Here is a 24,755-nt window from a genome sequence, read left to right as displayed (position 1 = left end):
TGTTGCCAGCCTTTGGCTTTGAGAAAGGAAAAATGTAGATGGCTTTTCTCCAAGCACAAATCCCACAGCCCAAGGCAACATTAGATTACAAAAATAATTCATTTGAATTTGATATAAAGGAAATACACCCCATTGATCAAATGGAGATGCAAAGACAAATTGGTCAAATGATTTCATATACACTCACTAACGCTGCTATGAGTTTGTCCAAATTGTCGATTTCTTTATACAATGTTCAATCACAATTGAGGATGGAGAAAGTATCTTGACTTGCTAAAGAGACTAGAATCAAAGCTTTGAAGGAATTGGTAATCAAAGTAGGATATGATCCTTCAAATATCAATGTTGTAGAAGAAATCATAAGGAAAAAGAATACTGACACAACAACATTGAGAAAACAATTGAAATGACCAGCCAAAGAAGATCCTCTGGCCAAATACATTGAAGAAACAAAGTCACAAAACACAAACATGATGAAGCTCATCGTGGAGCATAATGTGCAGTTGAAACAAATGGAAAAAAAGATGGAGAAAATAATCGAAGAAAAGGAGAAAGCGCAAGAATGTCTATTGTCTCTTTGGAAGTTGTACCTCTTACAACAGTTCCTACATCTATATATTCTACAGCAAACACATGGAATACTGCAGATCATTTGGCTAGTGCAGTGGAGAATATGTCTCTCCAAACAGAATAAATGAAAAGATTGCAGGCTCCAGTTAATATTCTGCAAGACCAAAAGACAAAGACTGAGACTTTCCATGCAGCAGAGCTATAGAGAGCTCAGAAGCAAATAGAAAGATCGAAGAAGTCCACAAGTGAATCCTCCATTGGCCACACACTCAGTCAAGTTAAGGAGATTATGTGGACATATATTATTGAATCCATGGATGAAATCCGTCCATGTATTCAGATTATATTTGAGAAGAAATATTTTATTGAGAAAGCTAATGAGGCCATTTCCACTATTAACAATGTGTTGGGAGATATGCTTGTCACAAAAAACAACATCATCAAGTTTCTAAATTCCAAAAATATATATGAGTTGGATGATTTGGGAGTATATGACTAGACAGGGACAATCTTGGAAGTGAAGAAAGTTCTTACAAAGAAAAATTTGATTGTGCAGCTCCAAGAAAAATATCACAGTTTGGAAATAGTAGCCAACAGGTTTTTCAGCAAAACAGAGGCATTAAAAAAGAGGGGCTTGCCTTATTTATTTGTAATTAATGACAAACTGATGACTAGGGAAGATTATATGAGGAATCTTAAAGACATTGCAAGGGATACTTCGAAATTTTCCCACATTAAAGGTGCTATGGCAGGAGAGATTTTTTCGAAGTTATCAACGACGATATTTTCATTGAGCATGAGATAAAGCATATTTTCATGGAAAAACCCACATTTTCTCGGTATACCAAGGTAGATGTGATCTATCGCAAGTCAACATAAATCACCATCCTGGATGAGGAGCAGTGGGATAAATTGTGTGAATTTCAAGACTAAAGAAATATCAGCTACACCTAGCACAACACCGGGAGCATGGCAACTCAACAACTGTTCTCCGCAAAAATAGTGCCAGACATCCAGATCACTTCACCAAATTCACCTCTTTTGGTCACATTAGTCATTATGTTATTTTGTAGTTAATAATAGATTTCCATTTCAATGTGACATTCATTATAATCCTTTTGGAAATTTAGTTTAAATACTTCATTCATTCAAAGTATTAGTGGTTAGTTCCTGATCATTGTAATTTTTCTTATTGAGCATTGTACTCTTTCCACATTGCTAGAGCGTCATTAATACAAGTACTTTCACAGGATTCTCATGCTGCAATTTACTGGTGATGTTCCCCCTATTGTAATATTTGTTACCATTGTTTTTCTCTATGTTACAATCATCTGGAAATCTAATTGTAAAACAAGAAATGTGAAAAATAAGATTTGTTTATTGAACACCTTATTTAGACTTTTTTTACAATTTGTATGTTTTCCTTCTGAAGTCTGAATGAAAAATTCTTAAATGCTTTTCGATCATTACTAAAAGCACCTCTTCTTCATTTCATTATTCACTTTAAAGATCCAATAAATGTAACTAGCTTTCCCTGTGATTACTCTTTTAAACATTTGATGCAATATAAAACTTTATTTGACTCCATAGCCCAATGGAAATAAATAATTTAATCAGATCAACCAACCAAACCAATCAACCAAATTCAAGCAAACAATCAAGCATAATTATAACTAGCCTAAGATCATCTTAAAAAAAAAAAGTTAAATTATAAAGAGAGGTCCCTCTCTGGAGCTGGTAGGGCTAGATCCCAACTTAAAAAGTGGTTTCATGTTGTCCTTTATATTCATTCTACCTATCTTAAAATTATAGAATGATAACGCCTCCAGAACTATGAAGTGGAAATATCAAGCCTCAAGCTTAAGACCTTCCTCCTTGAGCCCCTAAAGTGCACAACTGTCTTGCCTTGGCTTTCTTGAACTACACACGGCATAGCATCAAGGCTCAGTCCTAGCCCCTAACCTCTTGAGCTACACAACTGCACAATCCTTTAGCCCGTCTCTCAGCCCATCACCTCGTTCCAACTTAGTTAATGGTTGCCATGAAGAATTTTAGACTAGTGGTTTATTAGACTGATATCGTCTTGCAATGAGTGGATTTCAGTTGTAGGTATTATATCATCTTACTATAGGATGATGACAAAGGATATGAAGAAGGAGACCCTGCTAGAAGACACATTTGTAGCTACAAATACAATTTGATTAATGCAGAAGAGACAAAGGGACACTAGAGTGAAATCATTGATGGAGATCATGATCATATTGAAGACTTCCTACCTTCAAGCCTTATGGAGGAGGAAGAGGAAGAATACGTACCATATTTCAAGAGGACACAAATATAGCAGTAGGAAGAATGGTTTAACATTTCCATATCATCAATGTCTTGTCAAAGTGTCATGTCATCATTGGCCACATCATTTCGCGACTATGTAATTTCAATGTATAAGAAACACAATGTAAAGTGGAAGTCCGAGAGCCATGTACAGAATGTGAAAATTCATGAAGGATTCGAAAAGTCATAGAGAAGTCAAATAGTCATGAGGGTAGTCCAAGCATCACAAGGAAGGTGAATGGTCCCCCATTTGTTATATATATACCCGCATTGCTCATGCAAAGGACTTTTCACCTTGGCCCCTCCTACCAGGAATTAGAGAGGAAGATAGTTCTTGTGGAGGAAAGTGGTTGCTCTAATTCTCCACTATTGGAGCTAGTGGTGTTCATAGTACTGATGTATCTTAGAAATTTTTCTTAATTTCAAAGCTCATTAAGGCAACACACTTTCATGCGTGTGTCATAAATATTGTAAGACTATTCTTTGAATGTTTGCAATGTAAGTTTTTTTCATATATACTAAGGAAATATAACTATTTCAATGGATTTGGTACTTATCTTGTTGAAGGTTTGTTGTATGTGTTTTAACAATCATTGCTGCTATGTGTACTATTTTTCTAGTTAATTTATGATTCATCCATATGTATATGCTCGTGTGTCTTTATTAGATTAGTCCTATTAATTTTCTTTTAAAGGCTCGCTTTTATCTCCCCATTCGGTAGAAGAACCTTGATACATTCTACAACTGAACATTCCACAAGAATACTCACTTGTTCTGACCATTATAGCCAAGGCACATATTTAAGAACATATTGCTGCAGGGCTTTAGTTTTGGAAGGTCTCCCACACCAAACGATCTGAAGTATAATTCGGAATTTTCATTGGGGAGACCCCCTCACATGTTGGTGTTATCTAACATCATCAACATACTGGTGCTAGAATAAGGGAAACCATCTTTTTATGCCTAAAAATGCACCCCATTCTAACAAAAAAACTTCCACACAAGGCAGTAATGTTCCCATTTCCTATCCCACACATACTCCTGAAAATGAATAAATTGTTCAGTCTAGCCCGGGATAAGCCTTTGAGGTTATTTACGATCAACTCCAAACTATACGACCAACCAACTGTCAACCCCATCTATTCAAAATCTCTCTCAACTTCCTAGATACATTTGGATCCTTTGTGAGATCTCTTGGTTTTCTCCCTGTTGTTGTGATTCTACCTACATAATCCCATAAAGAAATAAAAAAATCCTAGCGGTGTACTAGTTTTTCTGGTGGAAGATTTGGTTATTGCAATCCTTGAAGAGTTGGTTGATCCTGCAAAAAGTAAAGGGGAACTTCCACCTGTTGAGGAGAACCCAAATAGTGAAGGGGAAGAATTATAGTTTTCTAATGACGAGCACCCTGATTAGAACACAAATCTGAATGGTCAAGGAAAATCTTCTTCAAATTCAGAAGAAGAGGAGGAGGAAAGACACAAACATGGTGTCGGCTTAGTGGGCCTTGACTCAGGTTCAGTGTTAATTTTAGTCAAGCAAATGCCTACATTACTAGCCCTTCCAGCATCAATCTGCGAAGTGCAAACTGAAGTCTCACCCGAAGCAATATGGGGGGATGTTGGAACAAAGCTTCCACACCGAGAGATGGTTATGATGTCGTTTTGTACCCTTTATCTGCCTTGATACAGATCGATAAGCCCTCGAGGCTTATCAATATAACTTCCTCATGATAGCCTCTATTCCTTCGTGAAGGTATGCAATTGTCTTTCATAGACCCTAAATAGGTGAATCAAATACTTACGCGCCTCTGTAATTACTCCTAACTCTGTTATTACCTAGATTAATTTAGGTGTCTGATATATTTAACATGCATTAATATATTCTTCATGTAAGCATATATTCTTACTTGCATTCATATAACAATGTGAAACATACAGAATCATGCATCAATATAGCATTAAATCATAAACCCAGTATTCATCATAACATAATCACATTCATCATAACAGAAGTAGATAGATCAAACACAGGTATTTCCAGGGTAATCTTCTTTATTAATTCTTCATATCTTCTTACAGACTCAAACTACCCTGCGCACTCAGCTGCAGGGGTTTGTGCACATAGTTGTGGACTCTATTCTAGGCCTCTGTGCACATAGTTGTAGAGCCTCTCTTCTTCTTTAAGACTCTTCACTCTTTCTGCTAATGACCCATTACAATTGCCTTCATCAGTGACTGAACTAACTCCACTACCTTAGACTCTTCTAAGACTCTCCTTTTTATACAATCCCATGGTCCGCAGACCATGGGTAGATCTTCTAAAGCTGACACAACTTACATAAATAGAAGGGTAAAACCCTTTATGACACTTTACATCTACATGCTCTGCGACCACAAATTGCAGAGAATTTACACTTTACATACAAAAACTTGGGCTTTTAGCCCCAAAATTGACCTTAGGGGACCCTGTCCCAACACCCCCCAACCCAAATATCGTTACTTGCCCTTGAGTCACTCTGCTGGCATGGAGATCTTATTGCAAAGACATCCCAAATCCACTTGTGTCACTTCAACTTCAGCTGTGCACTGTGCAGCTACTTGCTTGACCTAATCCACCAACTACTCCATTGCTAGTCCTCTGCTATCTGCCTGGATCTTTTGTTGTGTTGTTTGCAAGCTGGAAAAATTTTCCCCCATGGTGGCGAATATACCATAGGCTTTATCCAGCCAAGGCCCCAGCTTGGCCTTGAGGACTGCCTCTTTCCGCTGCGTTGCTTTCACATGTTATTTCAATTTCCTTCCCTCCTGTAGCTTTGCAAATCTCTGTGTGATAACGACGGTGCACACCATTGCTCTTGCTTCATCATAATGATGTTGTAAATCCCTTACCTTGGTATTTAACCTCTGCAGGTTGGGATCTTCCTGTAGACTCGTAAGTACCTCCATCGATTTCTTGAAGAGCGCAGCGTATTCCGGCACTGCGATATCCACTGTAGCGACTGCATCCTTGACAGCTTCTTCACACTGTTCTCTAACCTCTGGTGGATTTGAAGGCTATGCCCTCAACTCGAGCTCTGTAATCTTTAGGTTCATATCAAACTAAACCTTGGCCATCTCGGTCCTAGCATTGCACACACCTACAGCCAACATTCGAATCTTGGCCTCCAACGACGCTTCTTCTAGGATGTGCAGTTTCAGAATGGTTCTACATGCTTCTGCTACCATTGCAGTGATTTTCTCATTCTTCTCCTGAACCTTCTACTAGGTGTCTATCGCTGCCATTTTCTCAATGAACATCTATTTGTTGTTAACCTTCTACTCTCTAATCACGCTCAGCGCACGTTGCTCTCGTGCCCTAAGTTCTACGATCACAACTACTTGCAGCATGTGAAGTAATTCACTTGGGAGCATGACCAAGTTTAAACCAATATTATTTAGAGCACTAACAGTAACCTTATCAGCTTTCACCTCCACGCTCAGAGCTCCATCTGACAACGTGACAACCCAGGGATCTAAAGAGCCAAACAACTTCGATGCTTTAGTTGTTCTTGGCGCTCAGCTAGTCGACGCTGCACTTCTCTACCCTAAACCAACATGCAGTCGAGTAGTTTGTATCTACAGCGTGCGCAGACCTGTCTGTATGGTGAACAAAGATTTCTTAGGTTGATGCTTAAACTGTTGCAGTAGTTTCGCTGTCGTATCTCTTACCTTATCCCCAATTCCATCCAAGTCGCCTTCTGTCAAGGTGATCGAGTCTATGGATGACTTAGTGGCCTTGGTATTTTTGCGTGACCCTTCCCTCTCTTGCTCCCTATTCCGCTTCACTCAGAAGGGAGTGCTTTCCTGGTCTCCACCACCCTACTTTGATTGCTCCTCTTCCTTAGTCTGTGGCAAAGGATATCTTTGGCTTCTATCAGAGTCGCACTCTTCCTCTTGTTCCTTGGTAGCGCGCTCTGCTTCTACGTGTGCCTTCTCCTCAGTCTCCTTCTTTCTATTTTTAGCCAACTATTGAATCTTTGACTAGGCCTATTCCTTCTTCTGATTTCCCACTGACTTACTAGACTCGGCGAACAAGTCTAATGTTGTGTGCCAATATGCTACCCAATGCTCAAGGACCACTATGATGGCATCATCTATCGCTAGGTATGGTAAACCATACCATTTTTTTTCTAGGTCCTTTCACGCCTGGATGGAGATACAGTGGAAGTCCGCTTTGAACTCTGTGTATCCTAACAACTACTCAAAGATAGTTGGTGGCAATCGTGGCTTGCAGTTGATGGCTCCGCAGATGCTCGACTCCATCAGCACCGAAAATATTTTACACTCCTAGACCTGGTTAGCATCCTTTATGGCCCATAGAGAAGTAAAATTCACTGCTTCTCACAGATCTTTCGTGATCGAAGGAAATTGGCTATCCTCCAGTAATTCCCATGTGACCAACACAATTGACAGTAATAGGCAGGAGTAGTGGAATATTTTTCTATGGTCCTATGCCTCCTTGTAGTTCACGAGGAACTTGGTGCATAGGTAGCATGCCCAGTTGAATTGTGCTCCTTTCGTGCATTGGGCTGCTAATGAAAATAATGGTGTTGGCACCTCGTCTGTGTGACACTTCCTCATCAGCTTGCCAGCCAAGATCTGGGAGGCCACTTTCACTGTGGGGTCCGTAATACTCAAAATTTAATATTCACGTGACTTCTTGATAAGCTTGAATTTTCCCTTCATCCTTTCGGCAAGGTCACACACGCCCATATTTCTGCTAAATTCCTTGACTGGATTTATCCCTAAATGTGGTAGTAAGGTGATCCTATGGATTAGCATGTCAATTATAGGGATCAACTCTCCCAACCATAGACACCCATCATGCACTAGGAACAACAATTGTTTGATAACAATCAAATTTATGGGAGGGTGGTGGTAATGTGGCACCCATAACAGATTCAACAATCTTGCCTTCTCAACCCTATGAATCCACTTCACCAGCTCCAGCGTGATGACACCTGAGTCCTTGTAGAATACTCTAAATGAAATTATTAGTAGCCAGGTGGAGGAATCACTCAGTGTCCCCCAAGTCCCAATCCTTTAACTTCAGATGTGGGACACACACCAAGCACAGACCTTCAAATGCTATGTTTTCTGGTAGCAGGGGTGTGTTAAGGAGAAACTTTCCCTCATCAGGGTCCTTCAAGACCTCCATCTTGCCTTGGCATGGAGGGATGTATTCTGGCAGCTTCGATATAGGGTTTACCCCATCAATATCAATGTCCTTTGCACCCATATTAGGTTCCTTTGTGCCCTCATCAACCTCTAGATTGACCACTTTTCCTTTTTCCAGCACAGTTGGCTTTTCTTTTCTTTGGTGTTTCCTTGTTGACTCACGCATCGGCAACGTATTCTTCTGTTTATCCTTCTTCGGCTTAGGAGCCTCTCCTTTCAGCGTAGATTACCTCAACAATTTTTGCACTATTGTGTGCACCTCCATACTTACAACCTCAGGGGTAGCTCCCTAAAAGGCCATATCACCTTCCGTGCTTGTGGTTTCTGTTAACACCCAGGTTGTTCCCTATGACTCCCAAGGGAATACGGCCGGGGTAACCACTAACCAATCTTTGGATTATAGTCCCTAGCCAAACTGTAATCAGAGAGGGCTCTCTCTTTTTGATTTGTCTCTGTTATGAAGGTATTTTAGGCTAGCTATTAGACTCAGGTTTTTTGATTATGTTTTTGGTTGAAGAATCTCTTTAAATGACTAAGATGTAATGTTCAGACAGTTGTATTTCATTGGGCAATGGAGTCTAGAGTGGGGAAATGCTTGAAATGATGGAGTGATGATGTTCAGACTGCAGGGCCTATTGGGTATCTCAACAAACAAGATTTAAACTTAGGTTGTGATGTATGGTTAGCCAATGGAAAGCTATTAAGAATTTTCCATTAAACTGGTGATGTGAAAGTGAAACATATTCCTCAGGAGCAAACTTGAATTCCTGAAACTTAGTTCACTGTGAAAGATATATTCTAATAGTGCAGCAATTAAGAATTACACATATTAAGATTATACCTGAAGAAAACATCCCTTAACGACATAGATTGAGCTCAGGGTATTGCATGAATAAATCCTGAAGGCTATTCTTTTTCTTTGTTGTTAAATACTTAGAAATTTGGAACGTAAATGGATTGTAAAAGATTTGAAATACATAACAGAGAGAGTTACAGGAGAATTATTGTATTTTGAGATACACAGGAATCATGCAGCTTAACACCACCAGAACGCATTCAACACTCAGAACTTTGAGAAATTCCATCATCTTCTGTATTAAACTTCTTGAGAAATATTACACACTAGGAACTCTTCAGAGAGGAAAACAACAACCCCTGCAAGCTTCTGCGAGGGGCAAATATATAGAAATGTTTATACAAAATATCTCAGGCATTGAGTCATCTGAGAGAGAAATATCTTCATTACTTCGTACAGAAAGTAGAAAAGAAGTTATTACAGCTTTGAATGCAGCATAACTGCTCTTTAAGTCTGTCAGAGGATATTTTGACCCTTGGAGGTCAGTGAGTCGGTTGAACCGCTTTGCTTTAATGCTGGAAAATGTGCCTTTACGTTTGTTGCGCTGTATCTTCTCGGGTCTGCCACCTGTGGTTTCCTACTTTTGCTTTGTTTGGCCGAAATTTCTGCTGAGTTGGCTCAGCTTTAATCTCTAATGCATGCTGATTTTGTTAAACTGTGCTTTGCATAACAATTCATATTTTCAAAAACAAAATTTGGTGAATGGCTCACTGTCTATAAAATTTTCTGTATTGCATCTGTCCACCAGTCTTGTGTAGGGAGTTGATGCCTGAGAATTGCATCCATAGTCTCCTCTGCCTCTGTATACTTGTAAAAATTGGGAGCCACCTCAAACAGGTGATTGATCTCATTCATTATAAAAAATAGACTTTCTACCTTGTTGTAGATAGTCTGTCCTGTAGCTGGCCCTGTTTCTTCTGAGCTGCTGGGCTTCGCATTGATTTCGCTTGTGGCAAATGCATTCACTCTTTTGGCATACTGCTCATGAATGAGCAGTCTCCCTGCGCTGTTCAGTAAGCTAGGGAGTCCTCTGTTTTGCAGCACCAGGAATTTATCCATAAACCTTTTTACCTCGGTCTGCATGTCCTGGGTTCTTCTCTCCAATGTCTGCACCAAATTTCTCAATGTGAGAACCCTTTTGATCAACTGAATGGTCTCAGTTCTATTGGCAATTCCCATGTTTGCCAGCTGAGTACTTGTTCTATTATTCAGCACATTGATCATCCTAGTGGCAACTTCAGGCATGTTGCCTAGAGCAGCCCTTGACTTGTGAATTTCAGCTTGTGCTTTTGGGATGAGCTCTAGCTGCTCATGGATTGTCTCTATATACTGCCATTGGTCAGTAATAGACTGGCCAATGTTGGCCCATAGCATTGCCTTAAGCCCAGCTATAACTTTATCTAATTTGAGCTCATTTTCTAGCTCTTTTATCCTGTCTTTGAGGGCTTTCACCTCCCTGCCCTTCTCTGCCATAGCTTGCTTGGATTTATCGTATCTGTCATTCACCTTGGCCAATTTATCCCTGGTCTCATTCAGCTCTGCCATTTGAGCTTCCAGGGCTTGAATCTCATTTTTTAGCTTTTGCATGTCCAAGCTAGGGGCCTACTCTGTTGGTGGAGGTGCTGAAGTAGATGGTGCAGCTTGATCAGTCTGTTGAGGGGGAGGAACAGTAGTTGGGGCAGCTTCCTCAAGGTTTATGATTTGAGGAGGAGGCTGAGAGGTCTGCCCTTCTTCTCTCTGTTTCAGAGATGCTTGTAATGCTGCCTGTGCAGCCTCTGATTCTCCCAGCTGTTCTTGTGTTTGGATGAGTTGCTTGTAGAGAGATATGAGCAGATCTGTGGCATCTTTATCATGCCTTTGTTGGGCCACTTCATCTGTCTGAGGGTGAATTGTGGCTGGGAGCTTGATTTTTCTCCTTAGAGCTGCCATATCTACATCCCTCAGCTTCAATATCTCTTGTATGCCCTTGATATCTTTGGGATCATGCCCAATCTCTATGATGATATCTTCTAGGGCCCTGATCCTGTTGTCCTTTGCTTGAGAGGAGGCCCTCTCCAACTCAAGCTGAGAAGCTGTATTATTTAGGCTATTCTCTAGCCTGTAGTTGTCCAAGGCCTTGTTGCCTAATGAAGCATAGACCATCTCACCTGTTTGTTTGTGTAGTTCAATCTTATCCATTGGGTGGATGTCCTTGGCCATGATTTCAAGATTAGTCCTCAAGTAATCTGAAGAGGACTGTGGCTGTAGAGTGGTTGGCGTGAAGTGGCTCATGATCATCTTGCCTTCACTTACATCAAAGACAGACATTAGACGCTGCTGGTTGGAGGGGGCCATTTTCAATAAATGGTTGTACAGTTGTATCTTAATGGGGTCACTTCTCCTCTTTATGTCTATGAACTACTGCTTAATGCTCAGTTCACCCTCTCTCTGCTGGCCGGAGGAGCTGACTTCCCCTCCCATTGTTCTCTCTTGTTCCTGCTGGAAGGAACTTGCAGATGCTTCCATACTGGGCATGCCCACACCCAAAGATTGCCCTCTAGGCATCTCTTCCTCAGAGAATGGATTTATTCTCTGTCTTTTCTCCCCATGACTTGCTGATGTGGTCAAAGGAGTCTCTCTATCCCTTTTTCTGTTCACATCCTCCCTTTGTGGAGTTTGGAGGACTGAGGTTTCATTGGCAGCTTCTTGCCTAGGAGGCACTCTCCTTTGAGCCTGCTGGTCACTGAGATTTTGGGCCTCAACTGCCCCTTCTTGCTGTGTGGGCTGCTCCTTTTCCTGCTGCCCTTCTCTTTGCTGTGTACCCTGTTGCTGTTGTTGTTCTGCCTGCTGCTGTTGCTGTACCTCCTCCTGAGGTGGCTGTTCTGATTGCATTTCTTTCTCCTTTCCTTTGGCAGAGGCTTGCCCAGTAGCTCTGGCCACTTGCGGATTTGCTGTGGAGGAAGATGCAGTTGTTCCCACTTGGATGTTTGGAAGAGTGAACACCTGTGCAGAAAGCTCCAAGTCAGCCATCTTTAGAAGATTTCTACGTGCTCTTTCATTCAGCTCTTCTTGTGTAATAGCTTCTTCTAGGGTTCCTCTCCTCCATTTAATTTGGTTTGCATGTTGTTCAATGTGAGGAATCTTGAGATGATCATAGCGAGATAGCTTATATTTAAGCCTCCTCAAAGAGATGAAGTGGTTGGGGTCATAAGGTTTCCAGAGGAAACTGGTCTTCAAACCAAGGTCTTGTAACATTCTATCTGCCTCTATCCAGCCTTCCTCCCTTATATTATAGACCAGGTGGCCAAGTTGGTTCCTGACTTTCAACTGTGCCTTCTTGCCCTTTCCTGAAAAGTGAAGCACATCAACATTGCCAAACTGCCTGAAGTATTCTAGGGCAAAGAGCCTCATGGGCACATATCTGGGCAGTCTGTATGGGGGTAACTCACAGCCATAAATTCTAATGACTGTGTGATGTTGGTAAAAATACCAATCCCCGATGCTGTATGCTTTTGACAAGTGAAGGAGTCTTTGCATCTCATCGGTCAATCTTGGAGGAGGTGAGCCCAACAGCAGGGTCATGGTTGGATGGATGAAGAGATCTATGAACTCACAGTAGGTGTATGGAGAATAGAAACTGCAGTGGAAAGCAGAGGTCCAATACACTATTGATCTGAGGTTTCCCTGTGCATCCTCTCTTTTCATGGGAAAAGAGAATTTCTCATGTTGATAGTATAAGATTAAGTGGTAAATGTAGGAGGTATATTTGAACACCCTTTCCCTTGACAGGTTCATCAACTGCTCATGCATTTTCTCTGAAATGTAAGTGGCATAGTCATAGCAGACTGGATTTTTGCCAGGAGAGAACATGAGCATTATCAGCAGCACAGTTTCATCTATATACTCAATTGAGTCATACCCCAGAATGGGACTGATCATATCTACAAGGTCCCTGCCCAATTGGTTGAGATAAACATGACAAATGGGAGGGTTTATCACAGTATCAGAATTAACAAACAGCTGGTTGAGTTTGGTAATTTGGGCATCTGTCATTCTGGCTCCCTGCCTTATCAAATCAACCAGGGATAGAGGAACCAATTTCTTGTTTGTTTTGAATTGCAACATCTCTTTGATGGCCTCAGGGGTAATGTAGAACAGAACTGTGCCTGAAGGGTCAAGCACAGTCCTCTGGGTGGCATCATACTTATCAGCACATAAGTGAATCAGGTCAGGAAATTGATTCACCTGAGGGAGCTTGAAAATTGGGAGGAAGGAATCCCAAATGCCCAAGATGTTTGTTCCAGTCTCATTTTTTATTTTTAATTCATTTAACAGATGAATATGGAACTTGCTCTGGCTTAGCATTTCTTCTGAGATTTTATAATCTAAGTCTGCTAATGCCTGCCACTCTAATTGTCTGTGGGGAGCGTTCAAAGGGGCAACATTAAGGGCTATGGGAGCCACTGGTGGGTCCATGAGTTCTTGTAGGATTTATGGATGGAGTTGCTATGCAGAGCAACCCAAAAAGTTTTCTTTGAGGAAGGGATGTGAATTGTATGGCACAGAGTGAGTGAGAGAGTTGCAGCAATTAAAATATTGCTTGAAGTGTAAATGAGACCAATGAGAGGTCTAAATCTGTCTTTTTCAGCAGGTGAATACAGTTTGAGAGAGTACTTTCACGTTTGCGTGAACAGAGTACCGTTTTCAGTGAAAATATGGGTAAACAAGGCTCGGCTGTTGTTTTTCGAGCTCACAGTGGTAAATGGGGGCTAGGCACCAAGATTTCACCAGTGAATTTTGAGAGTTTTATGTCGCTTAAGCTCTTTCGAGGGAATTCACAGACAGAGTACGCACATGAAGGATTTTAATGGAGAATACCTGGTAAAGAGCGAGCAATGGTCACGGATGACTGTGGAAATGGCGCGCTGGACGTCTCTGAGTTGGTTTCAGCAAAGGTGGTGTAGCTTGGACGTAAAACTCATGCAGAGAAAACAACAGTTCTTGCAGCAAAAGTATGAAAAAACGCGAAAATTGGCCTAAATATGGACTTTTGGCATTTTGGCGCGTTTTTTGGATGACGTCAGCATGACGTCATCAGGTGGGGTCAAGGTGGGATGACGTCAGCATGACGTCATCAGGTGAGGTGGCGAGATGCAACTGGTCCACGGGGATGATGCAGTGGCAGACAGATCAGCATGGGGGCGGACGCAGGAGCTGACGCGAAGGCGGAGTGGCAGTGACGTGGGGATGACGTTGGATGAGTGGATTGAGCGAAACCGGAAGCGGTTAGCGGTTTTATATCGCACCGCTATAGTTACGGAGGCGGAATGTGTCAGGCGTACCTCCGATGCATTGTGGGGGAGGCGCGTGGCGGGCGCCTGACATCACCTTCTGCCAGATATCGGAAGGTATCTGTCAGACGTCGGGGCCCGTCCGATATGGATAAGGACCGTTGGATTTCAATCGCTTGATCGGACGGCGATCGGGTTGATGAGATGATCGCTGGATATGACAAGGGGGTGGTATTATTTAATATTTATTTTCGGGATCAGCGCTCGGCGGAAAACATTAGGATAGGGTATTTTCCAATGTTTTTCAATATATTTCGAAAAAACCAAATATATGCGCCAACTTTGGTTAAGCGGCAAAAAGCGGTTTTTTGGGTTTTTTTCATAATTTCAAAGCGGTTATGGGTAGGAAGGGGTTTTATAGGTTTTCTTTGCAAATGAAGGTTTAATGAGTGGAATGACTTGAAATAAGGGAGAGAGGTGAGGTATAGGTTCATCAAAGTGACCAGATGTCATTTTGATTCCTTTTTAGAGAACATATGGCTATAATGCCAAGGGGAGGGATATTTATACAATGTTTGGGGTTTAGACACCATGGTGCTAATAATAGTAGGGGAAAGGTAACATAGGGGAATTACATAATAGAGTTAGAGTTAATATGGATGAAAGAGTGAATGAGGGGGAAATCACTAAGTTTATTTGAAACTTACTTAGTTTAGGGAGTAGATCAAAATGAAAAGAATTTTTAGACAAGAAATGTGGCTTCTAAAAGATTAAGAACCACCATGAAACCATAATCTCTTCCATGAATCTCAGCTGATGAGGGAGTGTTAGTAATGAAATGGAGAGGGGAAGAAGGGAGGTTAGACATGCTTCTTGCTTGCTGCAACTTGATGAAGAATGACACCTTCTCAATTCATTGATTTTGCTTTGGTGAACAAAGTTAGCACACATGCAACTTATAAGAAATGACCCTTCTGCAACCCCAACTGCCTACCCATCTATTTGCCTAACATTTTTTGTTTCTTCTTGGAGGGTGCACTTAGGCTTGCAGACCCTTATTTGCCTTTTCTTTCCTTTGGCTTTTTTCTTTGATTGTCTATCTAATTCCACCCTTATTTCTTCCAAGGTCCCAGATTAAGCTGTTGGGAGCCTTTTTTCTCTACCTAAACTACTTGTCTGCCAAGATTAAACAGTTTGGACAGACTCCTTTCTCTATTCTACAACTGGAAATTTAAAACATGACATGATCCAGATTAAACTGTTGGACCATCCATCAAAATTTGAGTCTATATCAAGCTATAAGCACAGATTGTATTCTTATGGAAATATGTGATCTTTGTATCATCAAAGCAGAGCATATTTGGACTTTTTCCATAGCCAATCATGAAATATGAAACCTATTGGTATAGGTAGCTAACAGTGGCTCCACATGGGGATGGTGTTTCATTTGAAAGACCAAGAACAACAGGTCAGATTGCCTTGCTCCTTGACTGCTCTTGCCAATCTTGAAGTTTGCTGCTTTGAAATGCCAAAATTGTGTGCTTCTCTTCTTGGTAGACCTCTGATTCTATTTACCTTTTGCTGGCAGTTTTAAGAAAATTTTGAGAACTTTCATATTTACATGTTGATAGAAAATAATATATACATCTGGATATGTACAAGGGAAAACTCAGGCTGCACTTATGGGTGATATTCAAAATAGTGCTTCAGCATCCTGCCATTCACAGGACCTTCATCCAAATCAGTTTCATTGAGACTCTTAAGGAAATAAGTGTTGTTTCCTTGTACTGCTTGGACAGCAAATGGTCCTCTCCAAAGGGAGTCAAATTTTCCATGTTTTCCCTTATCCTCTCTTCTTGAATCCCACTTGAGGACTTTGTCACCAATGTTGAAGTCTTCTGCCTTGGTCCTTCTGTCAAAGGCCTTCTTTATTTTCTCTTGTAAAACTTGGACTCTGCTGAAAACTTGGTCCCTAGTTTGCTGTAAACAAATTATTTGATTGATCCTTCTTTGCATATCATTTGGTTCTGCTTGGCTTTCTTGAAGAAGTTTCATAACAGGCACCCCTAGTGATGAAGGAAATTTGGCTTCTAGTCCATAAACCAACTCATATGGGCTGGTTCCAATTGATCTCTTGGTTGTTAGTCTATCTGCCCATAAGGCATTGACCAGCTTCTTGTGCCAATTTTTCTTGTTTTCTTCCAGTACCTTCTTTATGATGTTTACTAGGCTTTTGTTTGATGACTCAACAAGGCCATTTCCTTGGGGATAGTATGCAGTAGAATGGCCCAAGGTGATGTGAAATTTATGGCAGAAGTTCACCATTTTCTTGGATCTGAAAGCAGCAGCATTGTCTGTTATTATTTTGTCAGGACAGCCAAATCTAGCCAATATGTTGTTCTCCAAGAACTGAAGGATAGTGGAATCATTTGCTTGTCTGCATGGAACAGCTTCAATCCACTTGGTGAAGTAGTCTGTGGCTGTTAAGATCCATCTATGTTGGCCTGAAGATGAGGGATGAATTTCCCCAATGAAGTCCAAGCCCCATTGTTGAAAAGGTCTCTCTGTTGCAATAGGCCTTAAGGGAAGTGGCAGCAACTGTCTCTTTCCCTCAAACACTTGACATTTATGACATGAGGTGGTGAATTTCTTGACATCAGAGAACATGGTGGGCCAGTAGTACCCAGCCCTTAGTATCTTATCCACAGTGGACTTCCAGTACAAGTGTCCACCACAGTCACCTGCATGAAATTCCTTTATGATATTGTCAGTTTCATTCTCAATTAGACAGTTTAGCAATATTCCTTCATGGTTTTTCCATAACAAATTTCCATCCATAACACAAAATTTAGAAGCTTTCATTTTTAAAAACCTACATTTAGTTCTGGACAATCCTGGGGGAGCACACAGGTTTTGGAATACATAACATATATCAGAGTACCAAGGGGATTGTTCAAAGGCTACATTGATCTTTGGAGTCGCCAGCTCCGGTTCACTGTCCAGCTGGTTAATGTCTAAGGCTTGGAAATTTGCTTCTGTCATTAATTTGGCCAAGCCTTGCCCTTTTATTAGTTTTGTAGGTTTTATCTCAATGTCAAATTCCAAGATGCTGGCAATCCATTTTCCTCTTCTGCCCTCTAAATTTTCTTGGGTGAGAATGTCTTTGACAATAGGGCTTGGCACATATGCTCTAACATGGGAATAAAGGATATAAATCCTAAAGTCTTTAATGGCTTTGACCAAAGCATAAGCTTGTTTTTCCATGATTTGATACTTTAAAGGTGCATCTCTAAGAGCTTTGCTAAAGAAAGCAATTGGCTTCTCATTTCCTTGGTCATCTTTTTGCAATAAAACAGCAGCAATAGTATGCTGGGAGGCAAAAGAGAAAATGATAAATTCTCTGTCAAACTGAGGATTGGTCAACACTGGGGTTTGAGTAAGGGCCAGTTTTATACTTTCAAAGGCTTGATTGGCTTCAACAGTCCACTTGACTTTTGAATCCTTTTTTAGCATGTTATTTAATAATCTGATTAGTTCTGCTAAGTTTGGGATAAACCTTCTCAAGAAATTGATTTTTCCCAAAAATCCTTGCAACTCTTTGACATTTCTTGGGTGAGGCATTTGTAGGATAGCTTGTATCCTGCCTGGATCAATTCTTATGCCATCCTTTGAAATGATGTGGCCCAATAATTTACCTTCCTCTAAACCAAATAGGGATTTCTTGGGATTTAAGGAAATTCCATATTTTCTGCATTTTAGGAAGATCTGTCTCAAATGTTTTATATGTTCTTGGTCTGATTTTGAGAAAGGTGTAAGGTCATCTAGGTAAATGACTAAAAATTCATGAATCTCCTTGGAAAAAGCAATATCCATTGCTCTTTGAAAAGTTGCCCCTGCATTTTTCAATCCAAAAGGCATCTTTACATATTTGAAAGTTCCCCATGGGGTAGTGAATGTTGTTTTATCTTGATCATCAGGGTGCACCAGGATTTGATTGAAGCCTAAAAATCCATCCAGTAATGAGATCCTTGAGGCCCCAACCACTCTTTGGAGGATGTGGTCCATCTTGGGTAAGGGATAGTTGTCTTTGAGGGATACTTGGTTCAGATTCCTTAAGTCCACAGACAACCTAATTTCACCGGTCTTCTTTCTTGTAGGGACTAAGTTGGAGATCCATTCAGAGAATCTAATTGGTGCTATGATGCCTGCCTTGAACATTTTTTGTACCTCTTGTTCCATTGTTGGGAGAAGCATAGGATTGATTCTCCTCAATTTTTGTTTAAAGGGCTTTTGATCAGGTTTGAGAGGGATTGTATGCTGGATAACAGAGGTGTCATAGGACTTTAGGTCCTCATAACTCCACGCAAAGACATCCTGGAACTCTTTAAAGAGGTCAATGTATTTAGGCTTTTGGTCAGGAGGTAGAGAAGCAGACAATTTAATTATTTTGGGTTTGTCAATTGTACCTATGTTACATTCTTCAATGACTGCATTTAAGGGCTGCATTTTTGGTTTTCTGGGGATATCATTTGAATCAAAGATGTCCTCTAGTGGAGTTAGGCCTGTTGGTAGAAAATTGTCTTTCAGCTCTATGATTTCAGTTTCAGCATTGGCCACTTCCTCACAATTGATTGATTGAATTTGCTGAATGTTTTCCTTGTTGAAAATAGTTGGATTCAGCATTTGTTTTGCTGTTCTAGGTGATATTGGGTGAGTAATCTGTTGAAACTGTATTTGTGATGGACTTGCTCCATCAAGTATTTGTGATTGACTTGCTGTATCAGTGTCAATATTTAATCCTGCAAATTCTTGTTGTAGAGTTAGAAAATGATTTATTTGCTTGTCATCCTCAAATACTTGCCAATCATTAACATTGTTTGGAATGGAGGGTCTGTGTTTTACCTCAGCTGTAAAACGGTGATGGGGCTCAAAAGGCAGCTTGCAGGTACTTGCGAAGGTGGCTAAACTATGAGCATGTAGATTGTGGGTTCTAGGAATTTTAGTGATTTGGAATTCAGAGAAAAAGTTTAGTACCTCAGCAACAGTAGACCTGTAAGTCCTTAGTCTTTTGTCATTGGTGACAAAATTTCCCTTCACTTGTTGAATAACTAAATCTGAATCACCCATGATTGAAACCCTGGCAGCTTGTAAGAACTTTACTAACTTGAGGCCTAGTAAAAGAGCTTCATATTCTGCCATGTTGTTAGTACATCTGAAATTCAATCTATAGGCTCTGCCTTCTGCATAACTATTTTCTTTATTGTGTACCCAAACTCCAGCTCCTGCCCCTAATTTGTTGACTGAGCCATCAAATTCAAGGAACCATAGAATATCCTGTTGGGAAGGAGATTTAATGATCTGTTCATGGGCTGGCAATGTGAGTAGAAGTTGTGGTTTTTCATCTAGTTTGTCTTCTAGGACAGTTTCATCATTTGATTGGGTATGTTTGATATTTTGAACAGCAGCAGTATCTAGTGTTTGATTGACTGTTGTCTCATGGGTGATAATTCTTTCATTTGAGTCTTCCTCCTGTATGAGTATCTTGGTTTCAACCTCACCTTTTGAGGGAGTTGTGGTGTCATTGAAGAGAATGTATGAGTCTATGTCTGAATGGACAGCATATATGGGAAAGCTTTAAGGCTTTTCTTCACTGCTGACCATGTATTTCATGAGTGTTTCTCTGTACAGTCTTTTTGGTTGCCCAAAAACAGAGATGGTGGCATATGACATGTCTAATTGCAGGGAACCTTGGAGTTTAGCTCCCCAAGATCTTGATAACAGCATCCCATACTTAGGTGGAATATCAGCAACTACCACATCCATTAGGATCGTCTTGTTTGGGTATTGAACCAGAGACACACATAAATCTTTTATGAGACCTAGACACTTGACTTGGCTGGAGTCAAAGGAAAACAGGTCCTTGTATGGTCTTGTTATGTCCAGATTCAATCTCTCCATGACTGCTTTTGGCATGAGATTGTGAGAGGCACCTGAGTCAAACATTGCATTGTGTAATATTTTATCATGAATATGTAAACTGACATAGAAAGGTAATACCCCTGTGACTACCGTTTTTCCATCCACTTCTGGGCCAAACAGGAGTTCTGGGGTGTCATCCAGCACATTGACATCATCTTTGTTGCTAGTGAGTTGAAGGGACTTCTTGATCTGTAGTTTATAGATGTCATGCTTGGCTAGTTCTGAAAGCGGGATTGCTACTTTTAGTTTGCCAATTTCAGTTTCTAGATCAAAAGGTTTTTCAGATTGGGTCTTGGGGTTATGGATAACAGTCCTTTCCTTGTTCATTAAATCTTCTTCTTGATTTTTATCTTGACTTTGGGACTTATCCTTTATATGAGAAGGTGAAGTGGCCACAGGCTGCTGTTTTAAGGACAGTGGCTCAATGATCTCTTCAACAATCACTTCTTCTGTAGGTGAATTTATTTTGTCATTAGGTTCTGTGACTATGACTCTTTCAGGCTGCTGATTATCCTTTATCTTTTCAGGCTGGTTTACGTTCACAGTTCTTCTCCTCAGCTTGTATTGTTTATGGACTTCATAAACAGCAGTGTCATAGCCTTGTTTGAAGTCAAAGGATTCCCCTGATTTAGTTTGGAACAGTTTGATTTCATCATCCTCATGATCTTCTTGTGTTAAGAAAACTTGACTTTCACCATCTAGACCCATTAAATTAATCTCAGGATCTTCATTGGGCTCTATTGATGTGGAAGTTTCTGCATAATTTTCTTGGAAAGGGGGTCTTATGTCTTGGTCAGCACTGGTCTTGCCAACATTTGGGTTTTGAGTTCTCCTGAAATTTGGATTCCTAGGAGGGTTGTTTTGTGGTGGTTCCCATGATGATTTTCTTTCAACCGATTCCACTCTATCACCTAATCTCTTCATTCCATTGAGTATTGCATCTAGCTTTTGATCAAAGGCAGAGGGTTCCTCTTTGAAAACAGTCCTCTTTTCCAACCTTGCCCTGTTTCTTTTGGCAATTAGGTTGGCCTCCACCGTAACAGCAACCCTTTGGGCCTCTGCAAGGGATTGAGGATCTCTTTCCTTCAACTGATAGGCCATGTCAGGGTCAAAACCATCAGGGAATTTGTACAAGGCTAAATCAGGAGGAGGTCTTAAATTTTGTGGAATCGCATTATATACATTGTTAAATCTTGCACAATATTCCAAAACAGTCTCTTGGGGACCTCTTTTGATAGTGTCATATTCCCCAAGTATGTGCAGAGGATCTTTCTTCTTCTCCCATCTACTAGTAAAGGCTTGATACAGTTCATCAAGAGTTGTAATAGAATTTTCATTCAGGGATCTAAACCAAGTTCTTACATCCCCAGTTAGGCTTTGAACAAACATCCTCATTCTGACACTGTCATCATCTATTTCATAGGTCTCAAAATGGTCTTGCATCCTCTTAGCATGCTGGACAGCTGTCAGAGGACCATTGGAGTCAAAATATGAGATTTTGGTTTGGTAATCTTGGGGCAGAGCTGCAGCATTAGCTGGTATCTGCAAGGGTGCATATCTGTTAGGCATATTTACAGGGTTTAGAGGATTAACAGGGGTAGCTGGGATAATTGGAACAGTGGGTATCACTGGGGTGATAAGTAGGGGTGAACCTAGAGTGTTGGTCAAGGGGATATGTGCAGTGGATGAAGATGTGAGAGGAGGACTTTGAGATGTGGATGGTGAACTAGGGGAATTAGGGGTAGACCGGAAAAGGACTTTGCATGGGGTAGAGATAAGGCTGGGATGATCTGAATATGAGGTTAAATCAGCAGGCTGCTCCTGCTTTTGCTGCCTCCTAATGTTTCTTGGGATGGTATTTGGATTATCAACAATGATGGGTGGATTAGGGTCAGGATTTGCCCTAGTGTGCCGTGGATTTTTCTTGGGAGCCAGCTTCTAACTGTTTTTTAGGATTTTATAGGAAGTTCTTATATTTGTAAGGACTGGATGAAGATTTTTGGAATGGCTATATATATTTCAAAGCTAAGATGAAGATTCCCCAAAAACGCTCCTCCCTAAAGCTGTCAATGTAATACAGAAACAGTTTAAAGGCCTCTTGACTGATTTCAGGCTTGATAATAGCTATGGAAGATAGATAGTAATTGAAAAATCTCAAGCACTCCCCAGTGGAGTCACCAATTATGTTAACACCCAGGTTGTTCCCTATGACTCCCAAGGGAATACGGACGGGGTAACCACTAACCAATATTTGGATTATAGTCCCTAGCCAAACTGTAATTAGAGAGGGCTCTCTCTTTTTGATTTGTCTCTGTTATGAAGGTATTTTAGGCTAGCTATTAGACTCAGGTTTTTTGATTATGTTTTTGGTTGAAGAATCTCTTTAAATGCCTAAGATGTAATGTTCAGACAGTTGTATTTCGTTGGGCAATGGAGTCTAGAGCGGGGAAATGCTTGAAATGCTGGAGTGATGATGTTCAGACTGCAGGGCCTATTGGGTATCTCAACAAACAAGATTTAAACTTAGGTTGTGATGTATGGTTAGCCAATGGAAAGCTATTAAGAATTTTCCATTAAACTGGTGATGTGAAAGTGAAACATATTCCTCAGGAGCAAACTTGAATTCCTGAAACTTAGTTCACTGTGAAAGATATATTCTAATAGTGTAGCAATTAAGAATTACACATATTAAGATTATACCTGAAGAAAACATCCCTTAACGACATAGATTGAGCTCAGGGTATTGCATGAATAGATCCTGAAGGCTATTCTTTTTCTTTGTTGTTAAATACTTAGAAATTTGGAACGTAAATGGATTGTAAAAGATTTGAAATACATAACAGAGAGAGTTACAGGAGACTTATTGTATTTTGAGATACACAGGAATCATGCAGCTTAACAACCACCAGAACGCATTCAACACTCCAGAACTTTGAGAAATTCCATCATCTTCTGTATTAAACTTCTTGAGAAATATTACAGCACTAGGAACTCTTCAGAGAGGAAAACAACAACCCCTGCAAGCTTCTGCGAGGGGCAAATATATAGAAATGTTTATACAAAATATCTCAGGCATTGAGTCATCTGAGAGAGAAATATCTTCATTACTTCATACAGAAAGTAGAAAAGAAGTTATTACAGCTTTGAATGCAGCATAGCTGCTCTTTAAGTCTGTCAGAGGATATTTTGACCCTTGCAGGTCAGTGAGTCGGTTGAACCGCTTTGCTTTAATGCTGGAAAATGTGCCTTTACGTTTGCTGCGTTGTATCTTCTCGGCTCTGCCACCTCTGGTTTCCTACTTTTTCTTTGTTTGGCCGAAATTTCTGCTGAGTTGGCTCAGCTTTAATCTCTAATGCATGCTGATTTTGTTAAACTGTGCTTTGCATAACAATTCATATTTTCAAAAACAAAATTTGGTGAATGGCTCACTGTCTATAAAATTTTCTGTATTGCATCTGTCCACCAGTCTTGTGTAGGGAGTTGATGCCTGAGAATTGCATCCATAGTCTCCTCTGCCTCTGTATACTTGTAAAAATTGGGAGCCACCTCAAACAGGTGATTGATCTCATTCATTATAAAAAATAGACTTTCTACCTTGTTGTAGATAGTCTGTCCTGTAGCTGGCCCTATTTCTTCTGAGCTGTTGGGCTTCGCATAGATTTCGCTTGTGGCAAATGCATTCACTCTTTTGGCATACTGCTCATGAATGAGCAGTCTCCCTGCGCTGTTCAGTAAGCTAGGGAGTCCTCTGTTTTGCACTACCAGGAATTTATCCATAAACCTTTTTACCTCGGTCTGCATGTCCTGGGTTCTTCTCTCCAATGTCTGCACCAAATTTCTCAATGTGAGAACCCTTTTGATCAACTGAATGGTCTCAGTTCTATTGGCAATTCCCATGTTTGCCAGCTGAGTACTTGTTCTATTATTCAGCACATTGATCATCCTGGTGGCAACTTCAGGCATGTTGCCTAGAGCAGCCCTTGACTTGTGAATTTCAGCTTGTGCTTTTGGGATGAGCTCTAGCGGCTCATGGATTGTCTCTATATACTGCCATTGGTCAGTAATAGACTGGCCAATGTTGGCCCATAGCATTGCCTTAAGCCCAGCTATAACTTTATCTAATTTGAGCTCATTTTCTAGCTCTTTTATCCTGTCTTTGAGGGCTTTCACCTCCCTGCCCTTCTCTGCCACAACTTGCTTGGATTTATCGTATCTGTCATTCACCTTGGCCAATTTATCCCTGGTCTCATTCAGCTCTGCCATTTGAGCTTCCAGGGCTTGAATCTCATTTTTTAGCTTTTGCATGTCCAAGCTAGGGGCCTGCTCTGTTGGTGGAGGTGCTGAAGTAGATGGTGCAGCTTGATCAGTCTGTTGAGGGGGAGGAACAGTAGTTGGGGCAGCTTCCTCAAGGTTTATGATTTGAGGAGGAGGCTGAGAGGTCTTCCCTTCTTCTCTCTGTTTCAGAGATGCTTGTAATGCTGCCTGTGCAGCCTCTGATTCTCCCAGCTGTTCTTGTGTTTGGATGAGCTG

Source organism: Pinus tabuliformis, chromosome 5_1 (assembly GCF_031772625.1).
Source record: "Pinus tabuliformis cultivar Carrire ecotype Pingquan chromosome 5_1, CPIR1, whole genome shotgun sequence".
In the NCBI taxonomy this organism is placed as follows: domain Eukaryota; kingdom Viridiplantae; phylum Streptophyta; class Pinopsida; order Pinales; family Pinaceae; genus Pinus; species Pinus tabuliformis.
Note: the sequence above shows the minus strand (reverse complement) of the source record.